At 39.8% G+C, this 9,815-nt stretch overlaps 1 pseudogene; it reads right to left on the bottom strand.

Annotated features, from left to right (window-relative positions):
* Nucleotides 1-791: 791 nt before the first annotated feature.
* Nucleotides 792-1,324, bottom strand: LOC149164345 (small ribosomal subunit protein uS13z/uS13y/uS13x pseudogene; annotated as a pseudogene).
* Nucleotides 1,325-9,815: the final 8,491 nt, after the last annotated feature.

The following is a 9,815-nucleotide window of genomic DNA, read 5'->3' as shown; positions in this document are numbered from 1 at the left end:
CCAAAGCAAATAATAATTATACAAAACCTAAGATGTTTAAAACTCCATAAATGACACCCTTGTTCACACCTAATCTTCAACGGTTGGGTAAACTGGAATGTGAACAGTCATCAAGAAGATGAACTGATCCGTCCCATTTTATGTATATAAACAATAGTTATCTAATGAAATAATCAGTCAGTTTTCTTCTGCCCATTCCGGAGTTACCCTGGCCTGACATGGTATCAGAGCGCAGGTCCCAGATTCCTTGTAACTCCCTTACCTCTGTCCTGAGCGCTGCTCTGTCCTGAGCGCTCCTCTGTCATGAGCGCTGCTCTGTCCTGAGCGCTCCTCTGTCCTACGTGTCATTAATTCTCTGACCATCGGTTAGCAGTCATTGATTGTCCTACGCATCTGCGGAGTAAACGTTTCCAAGCAAGTCTTTCTTGTTGTCCGAAGAATCACCAGAACAAGAAAAAAAAAAAAAAAAGCCTCTGTCATTTTCCCTGAGGCCGAGGCCGGACTGTATTTTCCTCACTGGTCCTTAGCTGTCTCTGGCTGTGGAGGCTCGTCCAAGTATCTAAATACATCGACTGTGTGAAATTCCGTCTTTTCCATTCAATACGCCCGAGAGTCCACAGTCTTTATCTCTGTTGTATAGTCACTATAGTCTAGTGAGATAATCTTATCATTTATCGCCGCCATGGTTGTTGTACAGCTCATCTCTCCATTTGGTTCTGGGCGGCCAAGCTTGCTCGAATCCTGATAAAACCTGAATACCATTTGGTGGCGCCACTCCGATCTATCTATGCTCAACGCTTTTTTGAGACACCAACAGTCTTTCCCCTGCGACCAGTGGTCTTTGTGTGTTGTCCACGCATCCGAAGGCCCCAGTAGTGACGAAGACCGCGGTGGTTCCTGATCTTCTTCAAGCGTTCCAAGTCATCCCTGAGTTTCATGTCAAGAGCATTGGATACCACCTGAGTGGTTCGGCCATCCTTGATATCTTTCTGTCTGTTTAAAAAAAACCAATCTGGGATCTTGAATTGTTTAGGATTCGCGACAATTATCATCAGGTTCTCAAGCTCAAGTGCAGAAAGTTCACCAGCTCTCTTGTTCATATCAACATCGGCCTTCTTGCATACAAGGTTGGCCAAACGCCGACCAATTCCCTTGATAGAAGTCAGGGCAAACATGATCTTCTGTCGCCCATCAACATTGGTGTTGAGGACACGAAGAATGTGTTGAAACTCCTCATTTGCAATCAAAGACATTTTCGCAGAACGCGAGAGCCTCAACAGTCGCCAGTAACGCTGGGTATTACGAAGACTGCTAGGGCTTTAGTATTATGCAGTTGATTTTTAACTTCAGTATGGCGGTTTTTGTATAGCGTTGAGCAGTTTGTTGAATTCATGATATACGCAGTTTATATGATTCAAAGCGTTCAAAATATTGCGGTGTTTCCAGAATGTTTTGTAGTATTGCATGATATATTGAAGTGATCCCTTGCGCATTTTTTCAAACATAGTAGTATTGCAGTGATATGTACAATGAAATGTTGATGCTTTTAGCAAATATTAGAGGGATTTGAAGGCTGTAACGTAAGGATTTTTTTTAGAAGAAGTAATTTTTTTTTACAGAATGCATTCAATCATCTCTATGGTAGGAATAGTTCTCACTGGCAAGGAGAACTATTCTGAATGGTCTCGGATGGTAAAACACACCCTCATCTACAATGAGTTGTGGAAAGGAGTGTGTGTCGGAGAAGAAGACAAAGACCCTGTGCAGCCTACATCAGATAAAGAACTTGTCATTTGGGAAAACAAGAACAGCAAAGCCTATGCATTGATCGCAGCATTTGTAAATGAAGAAGTAAGTCATCATATTTCATCTTATTCCACTGCCTTTGAAGCTTTACAAAAGCTGAAAGAACTCTATGATTCACATTCTGCACTTGAAGTTGTTCAGCTCATGATTAAACTCTTCACTCTTGAACTGAAAAATAATGATCCTCTTGCTCTTGCATCTGAAGTAAAGTCTATAATGTATGATATTAAATCCACTAAGGTTGAGCTGGATATCCCTCTTATTGCCTTTCTCAAAGCACTCTATCCTACCTACTTCAATTATCTTGAGTCATTACAAGCAAATGGAAATCTTAAAGATATAACCTTTGACTCTCTTGTGAAAAAGTTTGCTGAAAGAGAGAAAGCCTTTGGAAAGAAGACAGTCCCTGAATCTTCTGAAGAGACTGTTTTCCTTGCTCATATAGAAAAGCATCCTGCTCAAGATTCTACAAGAGGAAGAGGTGGACGAAGAGGAAGAGGAAGATACTTCATAGGCATGGGGGGCAGACATTCTCAAGGAGAAAAGGCAGATCTGCATTGCATTCGCTACAAACGAAATGGATCACATGATGCTTCCACATGCAAGCTACCATGGGACAAAATTGAGCAGAGAAGAAATCAGCAGAAAGGTAAAACTGATGACACAGACAAAGGTAAAGCACCTGAATCCGCTCACTATATTGAGGCACAATGTAACATTGGAGTAAATGAAGATTTGTTTAATGCTTCACTTGCTTCTTCGAAAAATGATTGGTTGCTTGATTTAGGAGCAACCTGTCATATGACTCATAGGAAAGATTTTTTTGAAGATTTCACTGACAATGTTGATGGAGCAGTATACTTTGCAGATCAGTCAAAAATCAAGCCATCAGGGCTTGGCACAATCAGGCTTAAACTGCCTGGTCTTCCAGACTTTCTTCTGGATCATGTTCTATATCTCCCACAGCTCAAGAGAAACTTGTTGTCCCTGGTCCACATCCGCCAGCAAGGTCACTCCATTCATATGTTTGATGGCAAGCTTGAGGTAAGAAAGGCATCTGACCACTCACTTGTCATGAGGGGTATAGAAGAAGAAAGACTTCTTAAACTGCAAGGAACCTCTGCTCATGCACAAAATTTCTCATATATTTCTCATCATGAAGAAGGTACACTTCCGTCAAGTTTATTATGGCATGCTAGATTTGGAAATTTAAACTATGATAGTCTCTGCCTGTTGAAGAAAAATGGTGTTGTTGGTTTGCCTACAATTCCTAGAAAACATAAGCAATGTGATGCTTGCATTCTAGGAAAGCATAGCAAACAGTCTTTTCATGATTCACATTCAAGAGCACATAGGAAGCTTGAACTCATTCATTCAGATTTATGTGGTCCAATGCCTGTTCCTTCTGCAAATGGAAATAAATATATCATGACATTTATTGATGATTACACCAGAATGTGTTGGGTTTATTTATTGAAGAACAAATCTGATGCTTTTCAAACATTCAAGAATTTTCACAAGTGGATTGAAAATGATGCACAATCTCATATTGGGTCTATTCGCACTGATAATGGAAAAGAATATACATCAAATGAATTTGAAAACTATCTTCGCCAACATGGGATCAAACATCAAACAACTGTACCTTATAATCCCCAACAAAATGGTGTAGCAGAAAGAATGATTAGAACAATCTTGAATATGGTACGATCCATGCTTTTCTTCAAAAATGTAAAGATAATGTTTTGGGCTGATGCTGTTGTATGTGCTTCATATATAAAGAATAGATGTCCATCTAGTGCTATAAGAAACAAGACTCCTTATGAATTGTGGTATGGACATGTTCCTTCGGTAAAACACCTCAGGATTTTTGGTTCCACCTGTTATGCTTTAATACCAAAGGTACATAGAAACAAACTTGGTGCTAGAAGTCGTAAGTGTATCTTCCTGGGGTATTCAAACACCTCTAAAGCATACCGTCTCTATGATGAAGTAAATAAAAAGTTTGTTGTATCTAGAGATGTCATTTTTCTTGAATCATCCAAATCTGACAGTGTTGTTGAGCGGCAACTTTATTGCTTGGATAGATTCACAAAAACGAAATCATTTCAAGAGTTTGATAATCAGATTCCACATCTTGAAGGGGGGATTCCTATACTAGATCAACATGTGGAATCTTCTTCTGAAGAACAATCTCCCTTGCATGAAACTCCAACACCGGATGATCCTTTAAGTGATGTAGTTGATAGAATTGGGAGACTCAATCTTGATTCAGTCCCAACTCAATCAACAGAGCAGCCTGGACCATCTCAGAAAGGTCCCCAAAAGTGGCTGACAAAGACACTTGAAAGTGTTCATCCTGATGAAATTGGAAAAACAGGAACCAGAAATACAAACCGACAAGATGGAGGTGATGTAGATAACTCTAATTCACCTGTTGATATGGGTGTTACTTATGATTGTGAATTGAACTTGTCTACAGATTTTGAACCAACTTCCTTCAAAGAAGTTGCTTCTCATGATGAATGGAAAGAAGCGATGCAGAAGGAGTATGATGCCATCATAAAGAATGGCACTTGGAAGCTGGTTGATCCTCCATTTGGAACCAAACCAATTGGCTGCAAGTGGGTCTACAAGAACAAGTACAAAGCCGATGGCTCACTTGACAAGCACAAAGCTAGGCTTGTGGCAAAAGGTTTTGCACAAAAGGAAGGGGTCGATTATGAGGAAAATTTTGCCCCCACAGCAAAATGGGCCACCATCCGGACACTCTTTGCACTGGCTGCTCAGAACGGTTGGAAAGTCCATCAAATGGATGTAAAAACTGCATTCTTGAATGGAGATCTAAAAGAGAATGTTTTTATGTCCCAGCCTGAAGGATTTGCTGTGAAAGGACATGAACACAAAGTATGCAAACTTGTGAAGTCCTTGTATGGCCTCAAACAAGCACCACGAGCCTGGTATGAAAAACTAACTGAGCATCTTCTGAAACTCAACTTCAAACATTTTGATCTTGATGATGCAACTTTATTTGTCAAGAAAGTTGGCAAAATAGTTGTATATCTTGTGGTATATGTAGATGATCTTTTAATGACAGGGAACAATGAAAGCTATATTGCATCCATAAAGAAAGAATTAGGAAAAAGTTTTGAAATGACTGATTTGGGCTATGTTCATTACTATCTTGGCATTGAAGTAACCCAACATCCAAAATCCATATTTCTTTCTCAAAAGAAATACATTGGAGATTTGTTAAACAGATTTGGCATGACAGAGTGCAATCCTCTTTCTACTCCAATGGAACAAAACTTGAAGCTCACATCTATTGAAGGAAAGGAATTTGAGGATGCAACAAAGTATAGACAGCTTGTAGGAAGTCTCATCTACCTCACTACTACCAGACCAGACATTTCATTTGCTGTTGGAATCCTCTCCAGGTTTATGCAAAAGCCTTGTGAGGGACATTGGTCTGCTGCAAAAAGAGTTCTAAGGTACTTGAAGGGAACTCAAGACCTTGGAATCAAGTATACACAGGTGGACGACTTCAGCTTGATTGGATACTCTGATTCAGACTTCGATGGAGACAAAGAAACTGGGGTATCTACTTCAGGATATGCTATGAGTCTTGGATCAGGAGCTGTCTCCTGGAGATCACGCAAACAATCAGTTCCAGCAGATTCCACAACAGAAGCAGAATACGAACAAGGTTGATGTGAAGAACAGACAAGTTAAAGCCAGGCAAGTTACTTTCCACAGAAAAAAGAATCTTCAATATTATGAAATATCGAAATATGAGCCCACAATTGGGGTTGAGGTTCACCCTCTTGATTTTTTCACTAATTGTGGGAAGATTCGATTTTTCTGTTGGGACAAGGCTGGTCAAGAGAAGTTCGGTGGCCTGACAACCCTTTTTAGTATTATTTTCAGCCAATGGGTTTGAACCCGTTTGTGGCCAAAGCTGGCAGTAATTATAGATGTTATTAAAGATACTAATTTATTTTTCCTAAAATGAAATTGTGGGTACTGAGAAACATACCATTGTGAAGCATGCATAGCTAGTTGACCATTGCGATTAAATGAAGTTTGAATTTCTCCTAGATTTCTTTTAATACCCTTTAACTCTGTAAACTCTTAGAAAATAGATCTTCATACTCTGTTAGCAAGGCTTCAACTTCTGTCATGGTATGGTCATCCCAATAATATCCAATTCATGCAATTTGAGGTTTTGCCTCAGTCACAATATTCACCTTCCATAGCTTCACAAGTTGGTGATAAGGCTTCTCGGTTCCATCCTTACTATCCTCCTTGATTTCTTGAGTCCCTTCTAATTATTTTAAACTCAGATGTTGTAGGTCTAGAAAATTATTTTCATCATAGTCATTTTGTTCTACCTTCCCAAAGTACAAAGAGAAGCGCAACTACCCAACTCCCTGCAATCGATCTGACTAAAACTAAAATTCTGTCATATGGTAAGAAACCCTAAAAGCATCAGTATTTTTATTGTTTCAAGTTTTCTGCATGCAATTTTGAGCATGCGCTTACAAATATCATTTTTCTTCGTGGCTGTGATAGAAACATGGCCATGAAGGCACTGGAATATGGGTGTTGGGAAGTTGAAGATTTTTAAATGGATGTGTTGCAATAAAGCAGTTCACTTATGCCAAGTATAATAATGAATGAGAGGTATCACGAAGCAATCAAACATTATTAGACTTAGATATATTTCATCCTTTAACCACTGCTAATCATAGAAACAACCAACTTCAAGATCTCATACATGTTCGTTGATCTACCATTATTACGTGTTCCAACCTCATGGTCTCATACATGTTTGGTGATCTACCATTATTAATTGTTTCCATAATTTTCCTTAAACGAAATGTAGGCACATATAACAAATTAGTTTTTAACCAAAATGAGTAGATTTTTATATAAATATAGCACACCCGTTCACAAACAAACCAATATTTTACATAGTTTTTTCAAGCCTTCAAAGGGATGATGATATATCATTTGGTCTGCAAACCTGATGTATAAGTGTTCTTTGTTCTTCTCACAAAAATTCCCCATTCCAGAGCTCCTACAACTATAAATTCGACAAAATTGAAGCATTAAATATTTACATTTACATTGTGCCATTTAGAAACTGTGAGAAAAAACTTATAAAAACTAAATGTCCATTGGTGTTGAATTGTTAAGGTCCAGGCCAATGGAGACTTCTTCAGTGCCTTTGTTCAGGTCCAACTTGGTAGATTCCTCCTCATTTTTCTTGCTGCTCTCCTACACTTTGAGCTTTAGCTTCTTAATTTGTTGTCGCAGTGCATCTATTTCATCTTCCAGTTGTCGAATACACCCTCTTTTCTATTTATCTCTCCTGCATCTTTAGGTTCTCTTGTTGTTGATGATGTATGCTACACTGCAATTCAGCTAGGCCTTCCCTTACATCCAAGTGGTCCTACACATAGATGATGTAGGTTGGCCTATTTCTCCCACATGCCAGAGAAATTCCCACCCATGACCCCCTTGACCTCGGCCTGCGACTACCCCAAGAGATCGACTAGGAACTATCCTCTGCATTTTGCACACTCGAATCCATCTTCAAACTACCCAAAATGTCCCAGAACCTTCTATCACTCTTGCTCAATTCCAGGGTACCCTTGACCCATCGTTCCAGGAACCAACCTTCCACCACCCCATCTACCTCATTGGCCTCCAACAAAGCCCTAGGGATCTGACCCAGGACACCCTCACAGACTTGAGATTTATAAACCTTCTCTCTAACAACAATCTTAAATTCAGTCGTGTTCAAACAGACTTCCCTCCGCGGGTCGACGCTCAATTATTCCCCAAGGTTCTGGACCCGAACCTCCTCCCAATTCAGCAAAATAATGACACCCAACCCAACAAAAAAACTCATACCCTCAATTGCACTCAGACTTGTGCCCCCCTGAAGCTTCCCGCTCGAAATATCAGGTACATCTGACTCCTTGACTTTCTTCCCTTCAACCCAGACCCAACAACTAACTCGTAACAACCTCAGCTTCAGCAGCAAGGCATTCGCAATGGCCACCTAAGCAAAATAGAACCTTAAACCATAAAAACTGAACATGTTGTTATTCCTTTTATATCAATTACAGGAATGTGCGATGATGTTGTATAGTGTGAAGAATCTGATGCAGCTGAGATCCCGATGGGCTTCCATTATTTCCCAGTCATCTGCCATAAAATCCCAACACTGCTCCTAGTCCATCCTTCCCATCCTAAGCATCCTCCCACGAGTGAACAAGGTTGTTCTGTGCACCAGAATTAAATGTTGCTCCGAAATCCCCATTATCCTACAATCTCCCGAGGTGGTGCGTCATCCTTTTGACCTTGAACTAGGACGTGGGACCTGAATACACATGCAAAGGTCTCTTCCATGAACAAGTGGAGTACCAGGGTGACGAACATAGACACGTCGCATATGTAAGTAGAGGACTCTCCTTCCACAAGGCTTGATGACAGTCCAGGGCTCTCATGTAATGATGCGGTAGGGCCCAAGGGACAGGGGGATGAGGTGGGCAGGGGTGGAGAACATGGCGAGAAGGAGGGGAGGCGGGATTGGATGAGAGAGGGGAGCAACGGGGAAAAAGATAGGAGAATGGCAGAGGGAAGGGATGGGGGGGATAAATAGGGAAGAGGGGAGGTGAAGGGAAGGGGAGGGGCTGGAAAGCGAAGGGGGAGGAATAAGGTGATGGTGGAGGGGCCAAATAACCACCCTAAGAATTTTGAAAGCAATATCCCCAATTCCAAAATTTGTTGACTTCCTTGCAATGCTGTTAGAAAACTCCATAATCCAAAATTTATATCTCATCAACACTCTTATGGGATGTTAGTTGTGCTCACAACCTCATTCATGATGCCCCTTTCTTCTCTAAATTGGCATGCATGGCTAGCCTATTTGTCAGCTTCGTGGGTATTTTCTCTAATAATATGGAAGAAATACACTAATTCGAAGGAGGGGATCAGCCCTTGGGATCTCTTGATAATTTGGTTCAAGGTAGTGTTTCTAGCTGATGAAGCATAGATCATATGCCTAATAATTATCATGGGGTCCCCTAAAACTTGTATTGTTTTAATACCCTTCTTTTGAGTCAGTGTGAGGCCGAGGAACAAGCCATACGCTTCTTCTTGGTTGTTGGTCTTCCGTCTAAGTCCCCAAGCATATCTATATTCAATGATTCCTTCTGGATTAATGAGAATCTCTCTCCCTCTTACCACCCCACACATATAACAAATTTTAAAGAATCATTGAATAAAATGCAACTGAAGATTATGTCTAAATTTTCAAAAAAAATATTAATTATGAATTGCTTAAAATCTTGCTACTTTAAAAGATTAATTCAATTATTAATATTTCTAATCATTTGACTAACTCTTACAAAATATTCATATATTAATTCACTCTTCCATTTAAAAAATAATTAATAAAAAAATAATAGTGTATTAAAAAGCAATGCCGCACGTGGTCGTTTATCCCGCGTGGTTGGGACGGTCGGCTTATGGCCTCCCCACCCGGGTTCGACCCACATTGCATGTAGCGCTTCTCCACAGCATATTGTAACTATTTCGTCTCGCCGCTCCGCCAGATATGTGTGAGTTGCCTGTGCGCAATAGATGTTTGTCTCATGCTAGGTTGCTGTCAAGTGTGATGCAAAGATGTACGGTTTCAGTTGTACAGAGATTGTATATAATGTAATATGTTGCTTCTTCAGCAGGGATGCCCTTCCCCTCCTAAAAATAAAAAATAAAAAATAAAAAAAATAATAAATAAATAAATAAATAAAAATAAAAATAAAATGCCGCAATCTTAAAGAAAACATCCCTTCAATTACCAACAACATAGGAAAATCCAAAATAAACCTCAAGACAAACAGTTTCACCCTCAATTTAACATATAATGAAAAGTTCGTTGGGCACAACTTACTTTAGAAGCACAAAACTAAAAACTAAACTATGTGATAATGGTC

The sequence above is a fragment of the Pinus tabuliformis genome, chromosome 5_1 (assembly GCF_031772625.1).
Source record: "Pinus tabuliformis cultivar Carrire ecotype Pingquan chromosome 5_1, CPIR1, whole genome shotgun sequence".
In the NCBI taxonomy this organism is placed as follows: Eukaryota; Viridiplantae; Streptophyta; class Pinopsida; order Pinales; family Pinaceae; genus Pinus; species Pinus tabuliformis.
Note: the sequence above shows the minus strand (reverse complement) of the source record. Positions and strands in the feature narration are given on the sequence as shown.